Here is a 24,475-nt window from a genome sequence, read left to right as displayed (position 1 = left end):
AATGTATGAGTTACCTATTGCTATGCAACAAATCTCCCCAAAACTTAGTGGCTTAAAACAACACACAATTATTATCTCACAGTTTCTATGGGTTCTGTGAGTACAGCTTAGCTGGGTCTTTTGCTTTAGGATCTCTCACAAGGCTGCAATGAAAGTGTCATCTGGGAACATCTCATTTAAAGACTCAACTACGGAGGATTTACTTCTAAGCCTACTCAAATAGTTGTTGGTAGTATTCACTTCCTCTCAGACTACAGAATTGAGGCCTCAATTCCTTATAAGCTGTTGGGTTCTTGCCATATGCTGTTTCCTTAGTGAGTATTCAGTTAATGTCTGTCCTCCATATCCTACTCATTAGACTGTAAACTTTTTGAAGGCTAGGACCACATCTATTTTTCATGACAATGTTCTTATCACCTAGTACAATGCATGGCAAAAAGTGGGACTTAATACACGCTTGTCAAAATAATGATAGAATGAACATACTTGCTGTAATTATTGATGCTTGAACAAAACAAAAGGATATTTAAGTATCATTCATGACATGTATTGCTTGAATCATCTTAAATACACACACAATTTCTGTTACAATGTTCGGTTGTCAATCTATGGAGATAAATAGCTATACACTGACATTGTGTTTTGAAGTTATCTATGAAACAAACAAAATAGTAGGTGACATAATAGATGCTAAATACAATACAGGGTAATTGAATATTGCAGACAGTGGGTGCTGTGGAGAGAGCCATCACAAAGGCTATCTTAATGATTCCTGTTCCTTGATTGATGAACAGGACCTTGATGAATTGAAGTCAGTAAGGGGAGCTTCCAGGTGGCAAAAATCACTGGGACAAAGATGTGAAGGCAAAGATATATATGTTGTGCATAGGGATCCATAATAGAACAGCTGGCAAGAGAGAAATTGCCTTTAGGGAGAACTTAGAGACAAGGTAAGAGGGGAAGCATAAAGTCTTAAAATGATGAAATTGGAATGGATCATGGTGGTCACATAATCTAATCTTTTCATGTTAAATACAGGGAAAATGAGGCACAAAGAGGTCAAATGACTTGCCCTATGTGCCACAACAAGCCAGTACAGAGTAGAAATTATTAGAGTATAAACAGCACGTACTTTGGTGGTAAATAGCTGGATTTGAAACATAGCTCTGCCACCTATCAGATTGACCTTAGGCAACAGCTACCTCTCTGAACTTTGGTTTCCTCATCTGTAAATGATGATAATAGTTTATACCACTTGCAGGTTTTTTTGAGGATTCAATTAGATAGTGCTATGTTTACCACATGGTCTGTTTGTGTATATATGTATATGTATGTATGCATACACATACATAAATTCATATTTATGACAGAAAACATGAGATTTCTGGATCAGAGACATACCATTCATTATTCACACAGTATCTTAGCACTGGTTCCCCAAGCCCTGCAGAGCAACATGGGAAGAGCTTACCATGTTAAGCCCATGATAAGAGCCAGGGTTGCAGCACAGAAGAGGAACAACAAAGTCATGAGACTTGGCGCTTTATACGGGCTGCTGATGTATCTGCCCATCATCTCTTCCAGATAGAGAGAGAGAGAGAGAGAGAGAGAGAGAGAGAGCTTATCTTTGCTCTGGAATTTAAGCAAATGTCTCCTGGAGAGAGGGGTAGGTGGCTCCAGGAAAGATAAGCCTCTAAATCTCTCCAGAACAGTACTATATCTCTAATTTCCTAGGTGTGTTTGCCATTCAATCATTCTTTAACCAAGTTTGCCAGTGTTCTTTGTTCAGAAAGCCCAAACAGGGCAGAAATGTGAAAATATTCATGGAGAATTGCATCCCAACAGTAGGTAGTCAGTAAAGGTTATCTTCTTTCATGAGTCTGAAAACAGTGCTCTTTACTTTTAAACCTTTTCCCACAGATGCCCATGCCACTGTTGTTGAGAGACCAAAAGCTCACCAGCCACGAGGTACCTCAAGGTGAACAGCCCCGGCCATATTATGTCGTACCTGCTTCCATTTGGTCATTTCCTGCCTTACAACTCAACAATCTGTTGGCTGCTTTTTTGGGCTTCTTTCACACATACAATTTCTGTAGATTAGAGATTCTGGAGAGTATCTTGTGTTTGGAGGGCTAACCATTTTAACTACTAATTGGTAGCTTCCCTGTACCCTGCCCCTTGCCCTCTGCTACTGTTGGCAGCTACAATGCAGGATGACTATTATTTTGGGAAATTTTATTATAAGGGAACTGGAGAACAAAGAGGCCAACTTCTTCAATATCTCTGGTTCACACTTGAAGCACATACTTGGAACTTTATAAAACCAGTTGCATAATGTACTCCTTCTCTATCTTAGGACTAGATACAGATAACTGGAAGGAAACATCAGAGAGGAGAGCAATCATGAATGCTGGTGTGGGTTGGCTCCCAGCCTGGCTCAGTCTGAGTAGAGAGAGAGGAAGCAGAGATGGAAACTCCTGTAAAGTGGCAATTGCAGATTATAGATGAGATATGATCATTTGAACCCTGGCAATAGAAATGGAGAAAGGACACAGGAGGATTTAAGATTTTGTAGGTGTGATTTATAAAAGTTGGTGACTGAATACAGTTTGAGAAAGAGGGCAGAGTTCATGGTGAATTCAGTTTCTAAGCTGTGTTGTGTGACAAACATTTGGATGGAGGTTATAGATTAATTGGATGTTGTAATGTTGCGCTTTCATATTTAGATAAAAATATTCGATCATGCTATCATGGAACAACTAGAATGGGAATTTTTAAATTTGATAATTGATGTTCACATCATGCATTTGTGGATTTTTTTTTCATGTTTTTAATAGAAACAGATGTCACAGTTTGAGAAGTCAAGAGGGCATTTTCCCTCATATATCAACAACCACCCCACCTTTAACCCAAGCAGTACTGAAGGGCATTTGAGCATCTAGCAATTTCATTAAATTGAGAAAATACAGTTTAGGGAAGTTTGAGATAATTAAATCATTACATTTGGTTATGCACATGTTTGTCTCAAGGTCATTTTTAGAACATGCAGATAGAGAGGCTCAGATGGAATTCCAAGTGGGAAGTAGAAACTGACAATCTCAGTTTAGGCATCATCAGTACGTAAGTGGTCATTAAAACCAAAGTTGTGACCATCAGAGTTCTTGGTTTCAAACAATAGAAACCAATCCTGGTTAGTTTAAGTAGGAAAATAATTTACTAGTGAAAATGTGTGGCTGGAAGAATGTCCAGGAAGATAGAGAACCAAGATTAGAGACTATATGACAAGAAACAATTCTCAAATCACATTGCAGGACTGGGCTCTGTCTCTGCAGCTGGTACCATCGACACTGCCAATATGTGGGATTGGGCACTACCATCAGCTCTGCTGCAACTGCCCCTGGATACTGGAGGTGCTGCTTCCATCCTTGGCAAAAGAGCTCCATGAGGGACTCCTTTCTGCACTGGCTCCCAATTCAGTCTATCGTGGGTACAACTGAAATGCTTGCATCATAGCTGCAAGTGAGGCTGGAAACATGACTAGCAATCTATCGTCTATTACAGGAGGCAGAAGCTGTTAATGTAGGGGAGGGGGTGAAATGGGCAGTGTAGCCAAAAGATATAACAAATGTCCACTACCAGAATAGAAGCTAAGATTATGAGAGAGAAAATGTGAAAATAAGAAGAGAAGATAATAATTATAGCAAGTTTGTTGAGCACTTATATGTTCAGCACTTTATATACATATATAATAATTTACTTCTTAGAATAACCCTTTCAAGTAGGAATTATTGGTTTGCATGTAGGGAAACTGTATCAACAGAGTGATCAAACACATTGCCCCAGGTCACCCAACAAGGAGATCTGACTCTAGGACTTATGCTCTTACCACTATACTACACTGCCTCTGCATGGAGAGGATGAAGATGGCATTCTAGCAAACATACATTTAGGGAGCAGATAGAGAAAATGAGATGGACTGAGAAGAAATAAATGATTGCAGAGCTGGACAGAATCCCTTAGGAGAGTGCTCTCTCTATCAGAAGCCTAGGATAAGAGAGTTTGCAGGAATTATGGTTCTATTAGTTCACTAGGGCTGCTGTAACAAACTATCACAAACTGGGTGGCTTAAACAACAGAAATGCATTGTCTTATGGTTCTCAAGGTTAGAAGTCCAAGATCAAGGTGTTAGTAGTGTTGGTTTCTTCTGAGGGCTGTGAGGGAAGAATCTGTTCCAGGCTTCTTTCCTATTATCTGGTGGTTTGCTGGCAATCTGATGTTCCTTTGCCTGTAAATGCATCGTCCCAATCTCTGCCTTCACATGGTATCTTCCTTGTATCTCTTCACACAATCTTCACTCTGTGTATGTCTGTCTCAAAATTTCCCCTTTTTATAAGGACACCAGTCATATTGAATTGGGGGTCCACCCTATTCCAGTATGACCTCATCATAACTAATTACATCTATTATACAATGATCCTGCTTCCAAATAAGATCACACACTGAGATACTAGGAGTCAGGACTTTAACATGTGAATTTTGGGGGATCCAATTCAACCCATAGCAGTGGTCAACTACACAAATGTGACAGAAAGGTCAAGAAGGATATTGGCTGCAAATAAACTATTGAATTTGACAACTAGGAGGTGGCTGGAGATTTGGCAAGAACAATTTCAGTAGCATGGTGCTGGTACACATATATTATAGAAGGTGACATGGAAGAAGGGCTTAGGGGAGGACATGAGGGAATAAGCATAGACAATTCTCTATAGAAGTTTGATGTATCAAGAAAGGTAGACTTTCCATACACAGGAAGGCAGATCCCTGCATAGCCTTTACCAAGATACTTGATACTATAAACAGAAATTTTATGGTTTGGTGGTGTCACTTCCTATGTGTGAATCCAAATCTTTAGGAATTGTGGTTTAAGTCAACAACTGATTTTGGGCAGACATCTGCACAACATGTGGTGGTGTTGCCATAGTGATTGTTACTCTGAGGAATTCAGGGTAGGATATTTTACCTTGAAACTTCTGTGTTCCAAAATGAAGACATAATTTTAGATACTAACGACCTTTACATATATCCCTCCTGAATGTTAATGTTATTTAAATGAGTAATAGAACACTTCAGACCTTTTTTCATTCCTTGAAAATGAAATGCTTTTCATTTCCTGAAAATGAAATATGTCCTCTGCCTGGTGATACTCTTCTGAAATGCAAGAGCTCAAATAGAGCAAATTCAAATAGTTTTTGAGCTCTACTGCTAGCAGGAAGGAGTTAGGATTTAGAAGCCTGATTTCAGTGCCTGCTGTGTGTTTTCATTTCTCTTTGCTAGGGTCAGTTGCTGTATTTCAGAAACAGAGAAGCTCTGAAAGCAGAGATGTGTGACTGAGAACACGGAATTGGTTCTCCATGTATGTTTAAAACTCCAGTTTGAAAGAAACGCTTTATTCCTTTTCAAACTTCCGTACTGTTTTGGTGAATTCATTTCACACATGATCCTGCAGAACTGAATTTTGTGCTGCTGCCTTCAGGCTGGAAACAGTTTAGTCCTGTGTGCTAATGACTGATTCTCCCAGGGTGTGACCACCTGGCTGCCAGGATCTTTTGAAGTTCCTGCTACGGCCAAGCTTTCTCAGTGCTGGGCATTTTTCACTTCCTTCTCTTTCTACCCTACCATTTTCATCTGCTTAACATGGGGAGTGGAAATGCTGAACGTGTCGGAACCTTACCACGAATCCTACCCCATGTCAATATGTCCACACCACACTCTCAATTCCACAGACATTCATTGCTGGAGAATCAAGGAAATCAGCATTGGAACCTTGTCAAATTTCCCACCAATATAGCCCAACAGACCCACAAAAAGAGCAGCTTAGGTAATCACAATGCAGATGCTTTTTGTTAAATATTTTTGGGGAAGTTTATTTCATTTGATGAGATACTTGGCTAAATGGAACCATCTCCTGGAAACACCCATAAACATTTTTTAAAGTGGTGGTCCTCTATCTTGATTGTAGTGATGATTTCAGGGGTGCATACATACATTAAAACTTAAATTGTGTGCATTAAACAAGTGCAGTTTATGTCAAGTGTATGCCAAGAAAACTGTTATGAAAATGTGTGGGCCCCTGAACAAACTTGTCTGTTATTTTTGTATGTGGTCTCTCACTGACATGGTTGTATTTCAGAATTTGGCAAATGATGTTCACACACCCATTTATTCACCATTGGGTGAGGCTGGCATAGGCTTGTCCTCTAGGGCAGAACAGGGCTGGCAGAGATCCTGGGGATAGGTATGAACTTCACACCACATGCAAAGTCATTGCAAAAACCTAAACAAGCAATCCAGTGACTTCTGGATGGAACTCTGAAATGATATTTTGCTAGCATTTTAACAGTAATAGCTAATTGCTTGTGGATTTGTTTGTTTTGTTGTTGCCAGTTTTCGTTTGTTCAGTTTTTTTGGCCACTTTTCAAGGTGGAGTTATATTATGCACATTCAAAAGCAGTTCAGAACATTTCTGGAGTTTTTCTCCCTGTTATCATGTTTTCTTCTTCTCTTTCCTTCTTCTTCTAGAGCTACATTAAACTCTAGAAAGCCTCTGTGGGTCTCTTTTGCAGGGTAGGTTGGAGAGTGCAGAGGAACAGGGAATATATAGGGATAGGGTCCCATGATAACCCAGGAAGAAGAACTGCTGGCTTTAGCTAATACTTGCTACACCCTCTGGATTCTGGCTAGGGAAACCTGAGTAGTCTTCATGTTATCCAGGTTTCCTTCCTTTAATATTCAAATAAAGTAACTCAAGCCCCATGCTCCAGTCCCTTCTCATATGTTTCTTAGGGCTGCCAGGGAATGTTCACACACTCTGGATGCCTTCCTACTCCCCACTTTTCTCTATCTGATTAGTGCTTCTCCAGGATGCTGGGCCCTTTCTCCAGTTCTCTTTGTTCTAAAACTTGAATTCCCTAAGGCAATGAGTGCTAATCCAAGTCTAATACTAAATTGTGATGATTAACAAAAGCCTTTTAAAGGGTTTTGGTGGATGGAATGGCAACAGATAGATGGCCACTATACGGCAGAACAGGACACAAAGTGAGATGTCAAATATCTCTGTTCCTAGAGCCCACTGGCTACCTTCCTTTGTAGGAGTCCCTGGCTGTCCCTGGCCATCTCTCCCTGGCTGGGGTCATCTCTAACTCTCTCCTGCATCTCCTCTCCCACCACTCCCCAAGTCTCAAAACTGCAGCTTCAGTGTTCCCAGAAAAATGGAGAAGACAACAAAAAAGATTCTCTCCATAAACCAATTGTTTTACAATAACCAGCAGGAAAGTTTTAGCTCACATTGTTCTACACCTGTTTTTTCTGGATTAGATTTTAGCATAACTAAAGAACCATTAAGAGTATTCCTAACCCAACCCCAAAAGAACTGTCTACCCCAAAAGAAAATCCAGATCTGTACTTTTAGTAAAACAGGGTACTGACCGAAACTGTGAAATTATACTTTTTATTTATAATGTAAATATATATTCATGGGGAGGACACAAGACCAAGGTCTGTGCTTCCCTCCCCTGCTGGCAGTCCCACAAATGGGGTGAGAATAGGATGGTAGAAGATTTATCACTCACCCCACTCCCTGCTCCCGCTTTCCAAGGTAAACTGAAGACTTCAATTCTTTCCTCTTCTGTTTCTACACATCTTTCTCCCTCTGTCCCCTCCTCCTTTCTGTACACTCCTGTTTCTCTTCTAGGTTTATATCTTTTCTTATTTTGTGACAGATTCTAATAGGCAAGAATTAGATCTAAATCTGATTTTGGCATATCACCCATATATTAGTGCTTGGTGTAATTTTAGGGACACTAAATTGCTTTCTAGAATAACCCTCCTTTCCCAGGAGAGAAAGCACAGGCTTTGGGAACTACTGCCAGCATGCTTTTGGCTAGACCCTGGTCAACAGCACCAAGTTACGCAAAACACTAACACTTACTTAGCATTGCTAGGTAAACTTCTGCTGAATGCTTAGGTCAGTAACACATCTGTTCTTTTCTGGTGTGAAGTAGAGAGTGACGTCCCAAGATTCATACTCAGGCAAACGTTAGGGAGAAAGATTCGTCATTAGCTTCTCTGAACTCTACCCATTTTCTTTAGAAATCCAGAAGGTAAAACTATGAAATCTGGCAGGATATAAATAGCAGCTAAAGTCTGCAGAGTACAAAGTAGTAAAATGTCTAAGCACAACATGGATATGTGCTTAAATGCAATCTAAGCAACCTGATTCTTCTACAATGTCTAATTTTTTATTTTATTTTATTTTATTTTATTTTTTTGAGACAAAGTCTCACTCTATCACCCAGGCTGGAGTGCAGTGGTGCAATTTTGGCTCACTGCAACCTCCACCTCCCAGGTTCAAGCGATTCTTGTGCCTCAGCCTTCTGAGTAGATGGGATTACAGGTACGCGCCACCATGCCCAGCTAATTTTTATATTTTTAGTAGAGATGGGGTTTTGCCATGATGGCCAGGCTGGTCTTGAACTCCTGACCTCAGGTGATCCACCAATCTCAGCCTCCCAAAGTGCTGGGATTACAAGTGTGAGCCACCATGCCCAGCCTAATTTTTAATTTAAAGGGTATATTCTCTTGTTAGATACATTTAAAAAGCTCTTCTCTTGTTACATGCATTTGCTCAAAACCCCAGTGTTGTGTTTATGCATGCTTGCTTGGCCAGGGCTGCTGCACTGTATAACTCCAGGAAGCACCATCCATGTCATGGTCTGTGAATAGCAACCCCAGGATTTGTCCAGTGCACAGCTTGCAGGACAGTACATGGAGCTCCTGGTTTGAATCCTGGTCTGCTGCTTACCAGCTGTGTGAACTCAGGGAAGTTTTTTATTTTCTATAAGGCTCACATTCTTCAATTGTAGAAAGAGGATGATAATGGTATCTACCCCTTAGGATTGCTGTGAGGATTAAATGAGGTAGTTAAGAAAATGCTAATAATCGTTAGGTATTATTGATAAAAATAACAAATAAGCTTACCATTTCTCTGATATCTCAGCCACAGAGAGCACAATCTGTAATGTTGATAAAATGGAACATTTGCATAGAGCAGGAGAGCTTTTCAAAGGCTCTAACATGATATAATTTTATGAATCTTGACTTCCAGAGAGCTCTTTCAAGGTGCCAGGCTTTTATATTACCAGGTCTTCCCTCAGTTCTGCTGCAGTCGTGGCATTGCTACATAGCCAGTGCTGTCTGGTATACTTTGGCTCTGGCTACACAGCCCCTTTTCCTCTGTTCTCCCATCCCAGTGACTGCCCACCATGGAGAATTTATATGAATCTTGAACAGAGTTAGAACCTAAGGAAAGTGTGATCCTGGGATCTAGTAGCTACAAGTACCAGGACCAAGTACATTGGGAAAGGTGGCTTCTAGATTTTTTAATTTCTTGCCCTTGAATGCCAGGTCTGGGACCATGAGGGAAAATTACAGAGAGAACAAAATAGCAATGCAGCAGGAAGATTACAGGAATGTGAGTGCCCAAGGGTGAGTGTGTATAGAGGTAAAGTGGATATGGTATAAAAAACAGGGAAGAAGAGAGAAAATGAGATGGAGGAAAGCAGTGATGAGAACCAACAGTTACTGGAGACCATGTTCCCATCTGCCCTTTGCCAACTTGCCTCAATGTCTGGGACCTGGTCAGAAATGGCATCTGAGGTTATTAATCACACTCACCTTTGGACCAAGTTAACATCATAAATAACAAGGGTAGCAATCTCTTATTACCTTGGGGCAGTGGGAGCACATCTAAGGCACAAGTATGAAATGAAAGAGAGGAAAAAAGAAGTAGGAAAAAATTAGAGAAAAGGAGAGGGAAAAGGGAAGGCTAAATAAAAAGTTCAGCTTTTGGAGAACCAGTAACAGGCACAGTTGCCACTGCTACCATAAAGTATTCTGCAGAGAAGGGAATGAAAGAGGGGAATCCCACTGCACAGTTCGAACCGTTAATTCTGTCCCTACTCAGGCTCAGCTTTGAGATTTTTAGAGAGGCTAGAGTAATTCCTAGACTGCCCAGGAGGGTAGCTGGGATCCTCTTTCTTTTGCTGGCACGATTCTGTCCTATCTCTGACTGCCATGAGGTGTGCCTACTAGACCTCCAACTACATAGAGTGTAATTGATTAAGGGTCCGGCTCCTGACTCTGAAATCCATCATCACGTTTGTTCCCAGGCCATGCTTCCCACAGGCTGCTCCTAGCCAATGACAAAGTGCAGCAGGGATACTAACAGTCCCATTTCTCAGAGGCACGGGAGTCTTCTGACGGCTACTTTGGCTTAGGGACTCCCAAACAGCCTAACTGAAGTTTTCTTAAACTCCAGCAGTGTAGGATGCTTCTACCCAACCTACCTTCTCTCTCTCCTTCACCCAGCGTCAGACTTGCTTTATTAGCTGATGCTCACCCAGCCCTGTCTGGCTCCCTCTTCGTTTTCTTTCACGAGTGGTCCCCCTAATATAATCTTTGCCTTTTTTTTGACACGGAGTCTCACTCTGTCACCCAGGCTGGAGTGCAGTGGTGCAATCTCGGCTCACTGCAACCTCCACCTCCCAAGTTCAAGCAATTCTCGTGCTTCAGCCTCCCTAGTAGCTGGGATTACAGGTGCACGCCACCACACCCCGCCAATCTTTGCATATTTAATCCCAAATTGGTACCTGCTTTTCAGACTAATATAATATCCAAGAACTAGCAGAAACATAAAATCCCAGCTCTCAATACTCGTTATATACAATGCAAGGCCTAAATCAGTGCTTGCTCAATTATACTAACAGACCCTTACCATGCTCTGAGTGTGATGTAAACACTTCAGTGACCTGGCTAGTCACTCCCATGCTCAAATAAACCCAGTTTTCTGGCTTTGTCAGTGGGCACTCTCTCAGTCCGTCTCTGTGGGGAGGTGGGATATCTATTTTTCCATGTAAAAGGCTTGATTTTACTCCTCAAATTCCATTAGAAAGAAGTCAACTGTGGCATTAACATGTATGATCTCTACATTATAGGGGGTCTAACCTAAGCAAGTCCTGCCCCCTAGGACTTTTTGGAGGCCTTGACATTGAACTGCCCCATCAGAGAGAGGAAGCCTATTTGGAATGACACATGGGGAGTCTTGTTTATCCAACCAGTCCTGCAGATTCTAAAATTTATCATTAGATCTATCAGAAAGCTGAATACTTGTACAGCTCATCTTGGATCAAAAAGAAAGAACTAAGTTTACTCTAAGGCTATATCCTCAGTTTGTTTTGTTTTTCTGAGAAGCATTACTTTAATGAGCTTATAATTACTACAGAAATCAGAGGATGTGAACACAATAAACATATTTGGGGAAATTGTCATAGAAATATTTGCATAGAAAACATGCAAACTATAGTATTTTCTCCTGTTTAAAGAAAATTTCCAACAACATAAACGTCTAAACAAGAAGACATTTTATTTTCTTGAGAGACCAAGATTTTCTACTTTTTAAAATTGTGGTAAAATATGCATATCCTAAAATTTACCATTTTAACTACTTTATTTTTTATTTTATTTCATTTTTATTTTATTTTTTTGAGATAGGGTCTCACTCTGTTGTCCAGGCTGGAGGGCAGTAGCATGATCCTGGCTCACTGAAGCCTTCTGGATTCAAGCCATCCTCCTACCTCAGCCTCCTGAGTAGCTGGAACCATAGGCATGTGCTGCCATGCCAGGCTAATTTAAAACTTTTTTTTGTAGGTACAGGGTGGGGGTGTCTCCCTATGTTGCCCAGGTTGGTCTCTAACTCCTGGGCTCAAGTGATCCTTCTGCCTCAACCTCCCGAAGTGCTGGGATTACAGGCGTGAGCCATTGCTCTTGGCCCATTTTAATTATTTTAAACTATGCATTTCTTTACAAGCATTAAATATAATATAAATATGTGTTAATTAGCATAATACCTTAAGTGCATACGATACCTAAGTGCTTGATAAATGTACAGGTATGCAGATGTGTGTGGGTGGGGGTAAAGTACAGAGGAGATACCAAACCACTTAGACAATAGTATCAAATTGACTCCTCTAAACAGAGGCCAAGGTGGGATTAGATACACAGGAGATTTATTGGAGAAAATGCCTGTGAAGGATAAAGTGGTAGGCAGCTGAAGTAGGAATTGTTTTCAGACCACAATATCAGCTTGACACATGTGAAAGGAGATAGAGAAGGAAAGAAGATTGGGTAGGAAGAGTCTCAAATACTGCAGTTCTGAGCAAGTTTTGGCCAGGCTGATGGGAGTCCCTGAGCCAGAGTTGCCCATTAAAGGAATCCCCATCAGGCAGGAATGCCTGATTTGAGTATCTCCACTGTGCCACCAGTCATTGATGGGAGAGGCTGGAGGCTATTGGTCAGCTACACTCTCCACAAGAGGTTCTTCTAACAGGACACCTGAAAAGCACATCTCCATGCCCCCGCCCCATAATAGCCTATCAAAAAACCCATTACTCATTTACTGCATTTGCTGTGAGGATAAGAAACATTTCCATCATATATCTGTATAGTCTATAAAAAGTCTTATTTGAGAAAGTCTTCCTGAGTGTCTCAACCAACTTGGTCCCTATAAAAACTTCTTCCCCAAATACAGGCAAAATTTTATAAGGACTTGGCACTCTGCATCCCCATCTGAGGCAATCTTACCAAATGTTTTTCTAATTGTCCTCAGGAACCCGTTCCATTTTTCCAGTTCCAGTTGCTGTGGAATTTGCCTTTCTACCTAGTTCCTGCTGGATGTGAAGCTGGGTACGCTTTATTGGTTCCCAGGTCTGACTTTTCCCTAGAATACTGCCATTGCTTCTGTGTTTGTCTCATGTCCCCAAAGCCTCAGGCAGTCCTGCCCTGTTCTTGATCCCAACTCTGGTTTTGAGGAGCCAAATCCACATCGGAGTCCCAAGGCCACATTGGTCTGGGAAAACAAATATTTTCTCCTCATGGATAAAAAGAACAATGCGATTGATTTTACGTATTTGCTTTTTCCTTCGGCTGCAACTTTAACAGGTTAAAACATTTTTTTTTTATTTAAAAAATTCCCAAGATTACTGTATAGAACTATGTAGAGTAATCAAAGCTTGCCATGGGTTTTTGGAAAATTTAACAAAGTGGTTCAAAGTTTATCAGGTAGAACGAAAAAGGAGCAAGAGTCAAAACATTCCTGAAAAAGAAAAGCTACAGAGGGGTAAAGCTAGAGGACATTATGCTAGGTGAAATAAGCTAGTCACAGCAGGATAAATACTGCATGATTCCACTTATATTAGGTATCTAAAATAGACTCATAAGAAGCAGGGAGTAGAATGATAATTTTGTTTGGGGGCAGAGAGAAATGGGGAGTTGCTGTTCAATATATATAAAGTTTCAGTTATGCAGGATGAATAAGTTCTAGAGATCTGCTGTGTAATATTGAGCCTATAGTTAACAATACTGTATTCTATGTACCCTTAGGAACTTGTTAAGGGGTAGATCTCATGTTAAGTGTTCTTGACACTAAAAAAAAAAAAAAAAAAAAAGTATTCAATGGTTTAAAATTTATATAACATGTGTGTTATAAATCAATTCAAATTTTGACTCTCATTTTCTTTGATGATGGAAAATACCCAATCTTGCCTCATATTTAGGTTTAAAATGTAGTTCCTTGTAAGTAAATATCTGGTCCACCCTAAGATTTGAGAATACCCACCTTCTTGACAGGTATGTATGTGTGTGTGATCTAAGTTACCCTGTGGACATAGCAGATGTCCTGGCATGGGGCAGCAGCCTCTTGTTCTCATGCCAGCCTATGTCTACATGACAGTATAACTGGTTCTCACCTGCCCTGGTCTTGGGGTTCCTTTTGAACCCCACCCCAAACTTCCTTTGTCCTCTGGTTCTCTCATCACTTTTTTTAACCTCCACTGGGAGCTCAGGAATTTTCAGTGCCTTCTGGAACTACCCAGGATTGTGAGACTCTGCCAAGCCCCTCTTAGGCCCATCTGCCTACACGCCTCCTTCAGTGGGACTCTTCTACCACCCAGGCAGTGAGTTTCTCAGAATCTTGGCTGAACTCACTTAACTCTAGGCTTCCCTATGAGTTCTGCAGTCTCCTTGGCTGGGATTCCCTCAAAGCTCTCTGGGTGTTTCTATCATACTCTCTCCATCTGGGCTTTATTTAACTCCAGGTGGGTGGCATGTTTATAATGGAGCAGGTAAGGGAATGGTTCTAAAGTGAAAAACCTATGCTTTATTTGGTTCCCTCCAAAATATCCTCTAACTGCTGTTCAAGCTCTCTCATTTCCTTTCTTTGCGGGGTAGGGGGGTGGCAAGGGCAGAAAAATCTCCATTATATGTTGTCATGCACTCCTTTCAACTCCAGTTTTATATAAATTATGCTTAGTCCTCCAAATTTGGCATTTTCTATTTAAATCTAGTGTGGAATGGTAAGAAAATTGTTTTCTCTTTTAACAAATACTAAGTTTTTCAAATAAAAATGTTTTCAGCCTATTGTTTCAATCTGTTTAATAATTTATTTAGGAGTTCATTTGCCATTTTTTGTCTTAAGAGATAGCCATCTTCCCCTTCAAGACCAAATATATGAAATAATATCATTTATTTAAGTGTAATGTAGTGATGTGATGAATAGAAACTATAATTTAATATCAAAGCATTGCCCAATACAACACGGACAAATTTATGGTTTAGTTATACCTAATATTAAAACCTTATGATCAGATACTCTATGACCAATTCTTCCTCATAGTTTATGATTACTTTCCCTTTGGTCTATACATTTTCTCTAGGACTAATCTTTTTTACTTTTACTTAGATATTATTCGATAGAGTTCTACCTTTGGCAATAGCTGGCTAGGTTATTTTGCAGTAATCCTGGCATTGATAAGAATCATATAAAATGGACAAAATATAAAATAAACATCTGTTCAAAGACATCAGAAAGCCACTGAGAGAGTGAGAATTTACAGGGCCAAGAATCCAAAAGAAGAAGGAGGCTTACAGAGGGGAGCTGGGCATTTGGTCTCCATTTCTTTCAAGGCAATTGCTAATTCTGAAAGTGAAAGGTATCTAAGTGCACGAGAAGTTGAGCAGAACTTTTGGCAAGATTCTTGAGCTAGGAAAAGCCCACAAAGGAGGAATGACCCTGGAAAACACCTCAGCCTTTTGTTTGGGACTTTTAAAGGCTATGCTCTAAGAGTAACAATGAACCAGAAACAGACCAGCCCTTATAGCAGTGGTTCTCAATCATGGATAAACATGAGAATTACCTACAAAGATTAAAAAATTTATCAATGCCCCATAGTTCAAAAAATCTCTACAAAATTATGCTGAGTGAAAAGAACCAAAAACAAAAAAAAGGATACATATTACAGACTCCTTTTGTCTAACAATCATGGAACAATTACAGGAATGGAGAACAGATCGGTGGTTGCTGGGGTTAGAAAAGAAAGAGAGAGGTTGGGTATGGCTATAAAGGAATAACACAGGGAGTAGTGGTATAGTTGAGTATCTCATTTGTGGTGGTTTTTAGGGAGGCTACAGATGTGAAAAAATTGCATAGAACTACACATACACACACACACACATATGTACACAAGTCTATGTATAACTGGTAAAATCTGAATAGGCTCTATGGATTGTGCCAATGTTAGTTTTTTGGTTTTGACATTGTACTATAGTTGTGTGAAATGTTTGCATTCAGTGGGGTAAGCTTTAGGGAAGGGCTATGTGAGCTTTTCAGTGCATTTTTTGCAATCTCCTGTGAATCCACAATTATTTCAAAAAAATGTTTTTAAAAACTACTCCCCTGCAAAAAATCAATGCCTCACTCCAGATCAGTTGATTCAGATCTCTGAAGTAGAGTCCAGGCACATGCATATTTTTGAAACTTCCTGTGTAGGTCTAATGTGCATCCAGTATTGAGAATCACTGACTTACAGGGAATGAAGCCACTTTTAATAATTTCAATACTTGGATAGATTAAGGTTATCACTAGGCCCATTCCCTCCAGAGCAAAAGTAAATCCTCTATGAAAGAAGATAACATCATTCAGGATCACAAATTATCTCTATGGTTTTTCATACTCAGTATACATCAAGACAAGACTTCATCCAAAACTAAGAATAAAAACAGATAATAGAGACAGATCCACAGAAGATCCAGATATTGAAGTTATCAGCCAAAGATTTAAAAATAACCATAGTTAAAATAGCTATACAAACAGAAAAGCCACAAAGAAAAAAATTCAAAGCAGAAAAAAGTACAAAGAAAACCATGCCTATGCACGTGACGATAAAAGTACTAAAAATCAAAGACAAAAAAGTCTTAAAAGCAGCCACAGAATAAAAACTATGAAGGAACAGCCATAAGATTAAACTTATAGCTGAATTCCTAACAGAAATAGGAAAGTCAGAATAAATGCAGTGATATCTTCAAAATGCTAAAAGAAAATTACTACCGACCTAGAATTCTATGCCTAATGAAGATATCCCTCAAAAATGAAGTAAAATAAGAGCATTTTCAGACTACTATAAATTGACAGAATTTGTCACTAAAGGAAATATGAAAGAGTGTTCTCTAGCAGAAGAAAAACAATCCCAGATGAAACTTGGGAAAAGCAATGGATAGGGTAAATACGTGCGTAAATCTACATGAATATTTCCTGTATATATTTTATTAAATATATTTTGGTAGATGCTTCAAAATATTTGTTTATGTAACAACACTTCAAAAAAGTATTCTTATATAAGATATATCATCTTCATAATCTTTCTATGACAGGAAAGTCTGTGTATCATTTAGGAATGTGGGTTGCAAGTATTTGAAAACTAAATAAAGCTTGAAAATAGGGGTTCATTTTTCCAATATAACAAGAAATTAATGCAAATGCCAAATCTATGGTATTTGCAGTTGCTGAATGTAATCAAGGACTCAGCCTTTTTCTTTCTGCTCCACTGTTCTTAGTTTGTTGGCTTTCAGTATTATGGTCAACAGATGGCTATACATCCAGGCATCACAGTCTCATCCTAGGCAGGAAGAAAAGGGAAGAGCAAAAGGCTGCATCAGCTAATTTGTTCTCCATTTAGGGGGGAAACAATACTTTCCCAAAAACCACGTATCAAACTGCTGCTCACATCCTCTTGGTCAGACTGTTTCACAGGGCACCTCCAGTTGCAAAAGAGGTTGGAGAATTGATTAAGAATTGATTGATTTATCTTTCCAGCCTCTAATGTACAGGAAGGCAAAAGGGAATGGGGCAGGGAATTAATTTGAAGTAAGCCAGCCTACAGTACCTGCAGGGGGGATAAGGTCAACTAGCTCACTAAACATTGACTCTACCCTCCTTTTAGTGCACCTTTTTGTACTGCAGAGTCTAGGGAGCTAAAAATTACTTTTCCCAACTAGGTTCCTGTGTGATTTAGCTTTTGCTAATCAGATGCACTTGTGCAAGAGTTGGGACCTGGAAGTGATAAGATGAAAGCGATTCTGCTATTTCTTTTGATTCTTTCTTCTGGCAGGCACAGTCAGGCAAAGAAGCACTGGCTTTTTCTGTGCCAGCATTTCAGTGGCAAGTCGCTAGCTTCATGGGTAGGGATGTGCCTGATGTAGAGCATGCACATCTAAGAGAGTCAGCATAGTTCTAGAGCTAGCAGTAGTGGCGGTGGTGACAGGAGCTACCTGATCCCTGGTACATGCTTCTGAAGCCAACAGTTCCAATGATGGTGGCAGAAATGACATCTCTGGTGACTATTTCTGCAGGGTCATTCTGGGAGTTATTTTTGAAGACCTAGCCTGGAGCTTGCCCCCACCTAAAATGTAAATTTCTAATCCCATGCATTAAATACCTTTGCTTAAAATAGCTAGTTTATGTTTCTGCAGTTGACTCTGGCCTATATAATCTCCCTCAATTCATCTCTTTAGGTTCCCAATACCCCTACTCAATCTTTTAATCAAACATATACTTGGTTTAGAGGGAGTCATTCCTTCTCTCAGGTTAAACTCAGTTCTTGCAATCAGCTTGAGTGATTTTTATTCCGGTCAAGTTCCTATATGGGCTCCCCATGGAGTCATGGGATTAATCTGCCTTCTACATTCTCAGTGTACAGTGTGTGGAGAAGTAGAATGACTACACTATGAACATGACACATGGAGCTGTCAGTGGTCATGGCACATGCAGAATCCTGTTGGGCAGGAGTGGTGAGTACTCTATGCTGACAGTGGAGTCACTTCCTTGGTTGAGCCATCTGTCTGTCGGTCCTGGTTCTACCCTATGGGAGAATCTTCTCACTATCCCCCATAGCCACATCTTATTAATATTTGGTCAGTGGAGAGCATTCCATTCCTATACAGATTTTATAAACCATCTCCTTTTGAGGTGGATTTAGGAGCCTGAGGGCTGAGCAGTTAGTCACTGGCTGACAGCAAGCTAGGCCAGCATTTCTTTGCAGCTTCCACGATCTCTTTAGTAGGTTTCTAGTTAGTCGGATTCTTGTCGATCCCAGATATGAGTAACCATAGTTACTCACAGCTTAGGGACATAGTCTCTGTCCCTAAGTGGCTTCATGGCCACTGCATGGAGCACTTTGAATCAATAGCCCTCTATGGAAAGATATCACCTTTAATCAATTTTTTCCCTAGGGACTGGCCTCTCTTTCTTCTCACTGATAGAGAGCTTTTAAGGGAAAATGCTTGAGAAAGGCCTAAAGCCCCCACTACAAGGTTCTAAACTGTAACATTTGCAGGCTATTTAGAGTGTAGGCAGCAGGCAGAGACCACTTCTCTCAGCAAAACTATGTTTTCATTCATCTTTTCTACACTGGCTACTTCTAGGCCAAGTTCATCCCTTGCTAGGGTCTGAATATCCCCATCAAAACTCATAGTGAGAGAGGGTGCAGAAAGACGGTCAAATAGAAGCCTTCACTGATCATCTCCCCCAGAGGAACACCAAACTGAACAACTACCTATACAAAAAAGGATCTTCGTAAGAACCAAAAATCAGGTGAGCAATCACAGTACCTGGTTTTAATTCTAAATAGCTGAAAGTTAACTTTACATAGCTGAAAGAGGCACTGAAGAGGGTAGGAAAGATAGTCTTGAATAGCTGATGCCACCCCCTCCCCCATTCAGCAGCAGCTGCACAGCATGGAGAATCTGTGTGCTTAGAGGAGAGACAGCACAGCAATTGTGAGACCCTGCATTGAACTCAGTGCTGCCCTGTCACAGTGGAAAGCAAAACCAGGCTGAGGTCAGCCAACACTCATCCACAGAGGGAGCATTTGGACCAGCCCTTGCCGGAAGGGAATCACCCATCCCAGTGGTCAGAATTTGAGTTTCCACAAGCCTTGTCACTCCAGGCTGAATGAAGTCTCTGGGGTCCTAAATAAACATGAAAGGCTATCTAGGCCACAAGGACTGCAATTCCTAGTGCTGTTCTGGGCTTGGAGCCAGTGGGACTTGGGGGACATGTGACCCAGTGAGACACCAGCTGGGGTGGCTAAAAAAGTGCTTGCACCACCTCTCCCCAAACCCAGGCAGCAAAGCTCACAGCAACAAAAGCAACTCCTTCTTCCTTCTACTTGAGAAGAGGAGATGGAACAGTAAAGAGGACTTTGTCTTGAATCTTGGATATCAGCTCAGCCACAGTATAGCACACTGGGCAGAGTTGTGAGGCACCCATTCCAGGCCCTAGCTCCTGGACAACATATCTAGACACACACTGGGCCAGAAGGGAACCTGCTGCCTTGAAAGGAAGGACCCAGTCCTGGAAGGATTCATCACCTGCTGACCAAAGAAACCTTGGGCCCTGAAACCAGCAATGATACCCTGGTAGTACAGCACGGGCGTTGGGTGAGACTGAGATATGCCGGCTTCAGGTGAGACCCAGCACATTCCCAGCTGCATTAGCTATGGTGAGAGACTCCTTCTGCTTGAGAAAAGCAGAAGGAAAACTGAGGAGAACTTTGTCTTGCACTTTAGCTACCAGCTCAGCCACAGGGACGTACAGCACCAACAGGGCTCTTAGAGTTCCCAGTTCCAGGACTTGTCTCTTGGATGGCATTTCTGAATCTGCTGTGGAGCAGAGAGGAGCCCACTGCTCCAAAGGGTGAGTCACAGGCCTGGCAGCATTCACCACAAGCTGACTGAAGAGTCCTTGAGCCTTAAGGAAATACTGGTGGTAGTCTGGTAGTACTCCCCATGGGCCTATGGTGGTGGTGGTCATTGAGTGGGGCTCCTCTTCCTTTGGAAAGAGGTAGGAAGAGTGGGAAGGACTGCATCTTGTGGTTTGAGTACCAGCTCAGCTGCAAACAATGGAACACTGACAGACTTCTAAGGTTTTTGTCTCTAGTCCCTGACACCTCTATGGTACCTATGGATTTCCCTGGGGCAACTCACCACCTTGAAGGGGAGGACACAGGCCTGGCTGGTTTTGTCATCTGCTGATTGTAGAGCCCCAAGGCCTTGAGTGAATATAGGCTGTAGTGAGGCTACAGAGGGCCTTGGACAAGATTAAATACTGTGCTGGCTTCTAGTCTGACCAAGCACAGTCTCAGCAGTGGTGGCCACAGTGGTGCTTGTATCACTGCACCATCAGCTCCAGGTGGCTTACCACAGAGAGAGACCCTCCCTTTGTTTGAGAGAAAGTAAGGGAAGAGAACAAGAGTCGCTGCCTGGTTATCCAGAGAATTCTTCCAGATCTTACCCAAGACCACAAAGCTGATATTTCCACAAGTCTGCATGAACCACAGTGTTACTGGGTTTGGGGTGCCCCCAATGCAGATACAACATAGATCACAACATTCAAGTCCTTTTGAATACATGGAAAGCCTTCCCAAGAAGGACAGGTACAAACAAGCCCAGACTGCGAAGACAAAAACAAATACCTAACTCATCAAACATACACTGACAGACAACCACAAGCATCAAGATCATCCAGGAAAACATGACCTCACCAAATGAACTAAATAAGGTACCAGGGACCAATCATGGAGAAACAGGGATATGTGACTTTTCAGACAGAGAATTCAAAATAGCTATTTTGGGGAAACTCAAAGAAATTCAAGATAACATAGAGAAGGAATTCAGAATTCTATCAGGTAAATTTCACAAAGAGATTGAAATAATTAAAAAGAATCAAACAAAATTTGGAGCTAAAAAATGCAATAGGCACACTGAAGAATGCATCAGAATCTTTTAATAGCAGAATTGTTGAGGAAGAAGAAAGAATTAGTGAGCTTGAAGATGGGTTATTTGAAAACACACAATCAGAGAAGACAAAAGAAAAAAGAATAAAAAACTATGAAGCATGCCTACAGGATCTAGTAAATAGTCTCAAAAGGGAAAATCTAAGAGTTATTGGCCTTAAAGAGGAGGCAGAGAAAGAGATACGGGTAGAAAGTTTATTCAAAGGGATAATAACAGAGAACTTTCTAAACCTAGAGAAAGATATAAATATCCAAGTACAAGAAGCTTATAGAACACCAAGCAGATTTAAGAACCTCAAGGCACCCAAAGATCAAAGATAAAGAAGGGATCCCAAAAGCAGCAAGAGAAAAGAAACAAAAAACATACAGAATATTACAACACTGTAATTGTGTTGGGTAAATTATTCATATTATGAGTAGAAAGACTAAAAGATGAACCAATCAAAAACAATAACTATAACAACTTTTTAAGACATAGATGCTGCACTAAGATATAAATAGAAACAACAAAAGTTAAAAAGCAGAGAAATTAAGTTATAGTTTTTATTAGTTTTCTCTTTGCTTGTTTTTTTAATGCAATCAGTGTTAAATTGTCATCAGTTTAAAATAATGTGTTATAAGATAGTATTTGCAAGCCTCATGGTAACCTCAAAAAAAATACAACTGATACTCAAGAAATAAAAAGCAAGATAGTAAATAATACCACCACAGAAAATCACCTTCACTAAAAGGAAGACCGGAAGGAGGGAAAAAACGATGAGAAGACCACAAAACAACCAGAAAACAAATAACAAAATGTCAGAAGCAAGTCCTTACTTATCAGTAGTAACATTGAATGTAAATGGACTATACTCTTCAATAAAAAGACATAGGGTGGCTGAATGGATAAAAAAAGCAAAACCCACTAATCTATTACCTACAAGAAACACATTTCATCTATAAAGATGCACATAGACTGAAAATAAAGGGATAAAAAAAGATATTTCATGCCAATGGAAACCAAAAGAGAGCAGGAAGAGCTATATCAGACAAAATGTCATATTTAAAATATCATATTATGATATTTATCATATTTATCATAATATCATATTTATATCAGACAAAATAGATTTCAAGACAAAAGCTATAAAAAGAGACAAAGAGCTAGGCGCAGTGGCTCACACCTGTAATCCCAGCACTTTGGGAGGCCAAGGCGGGTGGATCACGAGGTCAAGAGTCGGAGATCAGCCTGGCCAATATGGTGAAAACCTGTCTCTACTAAAAATACAAAAATTAGCTGGGCATGGTGGCATGCACCTGTAGTCCCAGCTACTCAGGATGCTAAGGCAGGAAAATAGCTTGAACCCGGGAGGTGGAGGTTGCAGTGAGCCAAGATTGTGCCACTGCACTCCAGCCTGGGCAACAGAGTGAGACTCCATCTCAAAAAAAAAAAAAAAAAGAACAGGCAAAGAAGGTCATTATATAATGATAAAGGGGTTAACTCAGCAAGAGGATACAACAATTGTAAATATATATGCACCCAACACTGCAGCATCCAGATATATAAAGCAAACATTACTAGAGTTAAAGAGAGAGATTACTAGAGTTACTAGAGTTACTAGTTAAAGCAAACATTACTAGAGTTAAAGAGAGAGATTAACCCTAATACAATGATAGCTGGAGACTTCAACACACCACTTTCAGCATTGGACAGATCTTCCAGACAGAAAATTAACAAAGAAATATTGAATTTAATCTACACTATAGACCAAATAAACCTAGTAGATACTTACAGAACATTTCATCCAACAGCTGCAGAGTATGTATTCTTCTCCCCAGCACGTGGACCATTTTCAAGGATAGGCCATATGTTAGGTCACAAAACAAGTCTTAAAATATTCAAAAAATTGAAATAGTAACAAGCGCCCTTTTTGCTGTAGGACCAAGTGGTTGCTGCTGAAATGGGCAAGTTCATGAAACCTGGGAAGGTGGTAGTTGTCCTGGCTGGACGCTACTCTGGATGCATCATGAAGAACATTGATGATGGCACCTCAGATCGCCCCTACAGCCATTCTCTGGTGGCTGGAATTGACTGCTACCCCTGCAAAGTGATAGCTGCCATGGGCAAGAAGAAGATCACCAAGAGGTCAAAGATCAAGTCTTTTGTGAAAGTTTATAACACAATCACCTAATGCCCACAAGGTACTCTGTGGATATCCCCTTGAACAAAACTGTCATCAGTAAGGATGTCTTCAGAGATCCTGCTCTTAAACGCAAGGCCCGACAAGAGGCCAAGGTCAAGTTTGAAGAGAAATACAAGACAGGCAAGAACAAGTGGTTCTTCCAGAAGCTGTGGTTTTAGATGCTTTGTTTTGGTCATTAAAATTTTTTAAAAAAGAAAAAGAAATAGTAACAAGCATTTTCTCTGATCACAATGGAATAAAACTAAAATTCAATAATAATAGGAATTTTGGAAACTACACAATCACATGGAAATTAAACAATGTGCTCCTGAATAAACAGTGAGTCAATGAAAAAATTAAGAAGGAAATTTTAAAAGTGTCTTAAAACAAGTGAAAATGGAAATGCAAAATACCAAAACAAATGGGGTACAACAAAAGCAGTACTAGGAGGGAAGTTTATAGCTATAAGTGATTACACCAAAAACAAAGAAAAACTTCAAATAACGATGCATCATAAAGAACTAGAAAAGAAAGAGCAAACCGAACTCAAAATTGTAGAAGAAATAATACAGATCAAGGCCATAGAAATAAATGAAATGAACAAAACAATACAAATGATTAATGGAAGGAAAAGCTGTTTTTTACAAAACATAAACAAAATTGACAAACCCTTAGGCGGACTAAGAAAAAAAGAGAGAAGACCAAAATAAATAAATACAGAGATGAAAAAGGAGACATTAGAACTGATAGAGCAGAAATTCAAAGGATTATTAGTGGCTACTATGAGCAACTTTTGTCAATAGATTAGGAAATATAAGAGAAAGGGACAAATTCCTAGACATGTACAACCTACCAAGATTGAACCATGAAGAAATCCAAACCTGAACAGACCAATAACAAGTAACAAGATTGAAGCTGTAGTAAAAAAGTCTCCCAGCAAAGAAAAGCCCAGGACCCAATGGCTTCACGGCTGAATTCTACGAAACATTTAAAGAAGAACTAATACCAATCCTGTTCAAACTGTTCCATAAAATAGAGGTGGAGGGAATACTTCCAAATGCATTCTATGAGGCC

At 40.2% G+C, this 24,475-nt stretch overlaps 1 protein-coding gene and 1 pseudogene across 9 annotated transcripts in view; one reads left to right on the top strand and one right to left on the bottom strand.

The window, feature by feature from the left end:
- WDPCP (WD repeat containing planar cell polarity effector) overlaps positions 1-24,475 on the bottom strand; it is a 720,444-nt gene that overhangs the window by 542,678 nt on the left and 153,291 nt on the right. The window lies entirely within an intron of this gene.
- Positions 23,170-23,580, top strand: LOC100453401 (large ribosomal subunit protein eL27-like; annotated as a pseudogene).

This window comes from Pongo abelii, chromosome 12 (assembly GCF_028885655.2).
Source record: "Pongo abelii isolate AG06213 chromosome 12, NHGRI_mPonAbe1-v2.0_pri, whole genome shotgun sequence".
Taxonomy (NCBI): domain Eukaryota; kingdom Metazoa; phylum Chordata; class Mammalia; order Primates; family Hominidae; genus Pongo; species Pongo abelii.
Note: the sequence above shows the minus strand (reverse complement) of the source record. Positions and strands in the feature narration are given on the sequence as shown.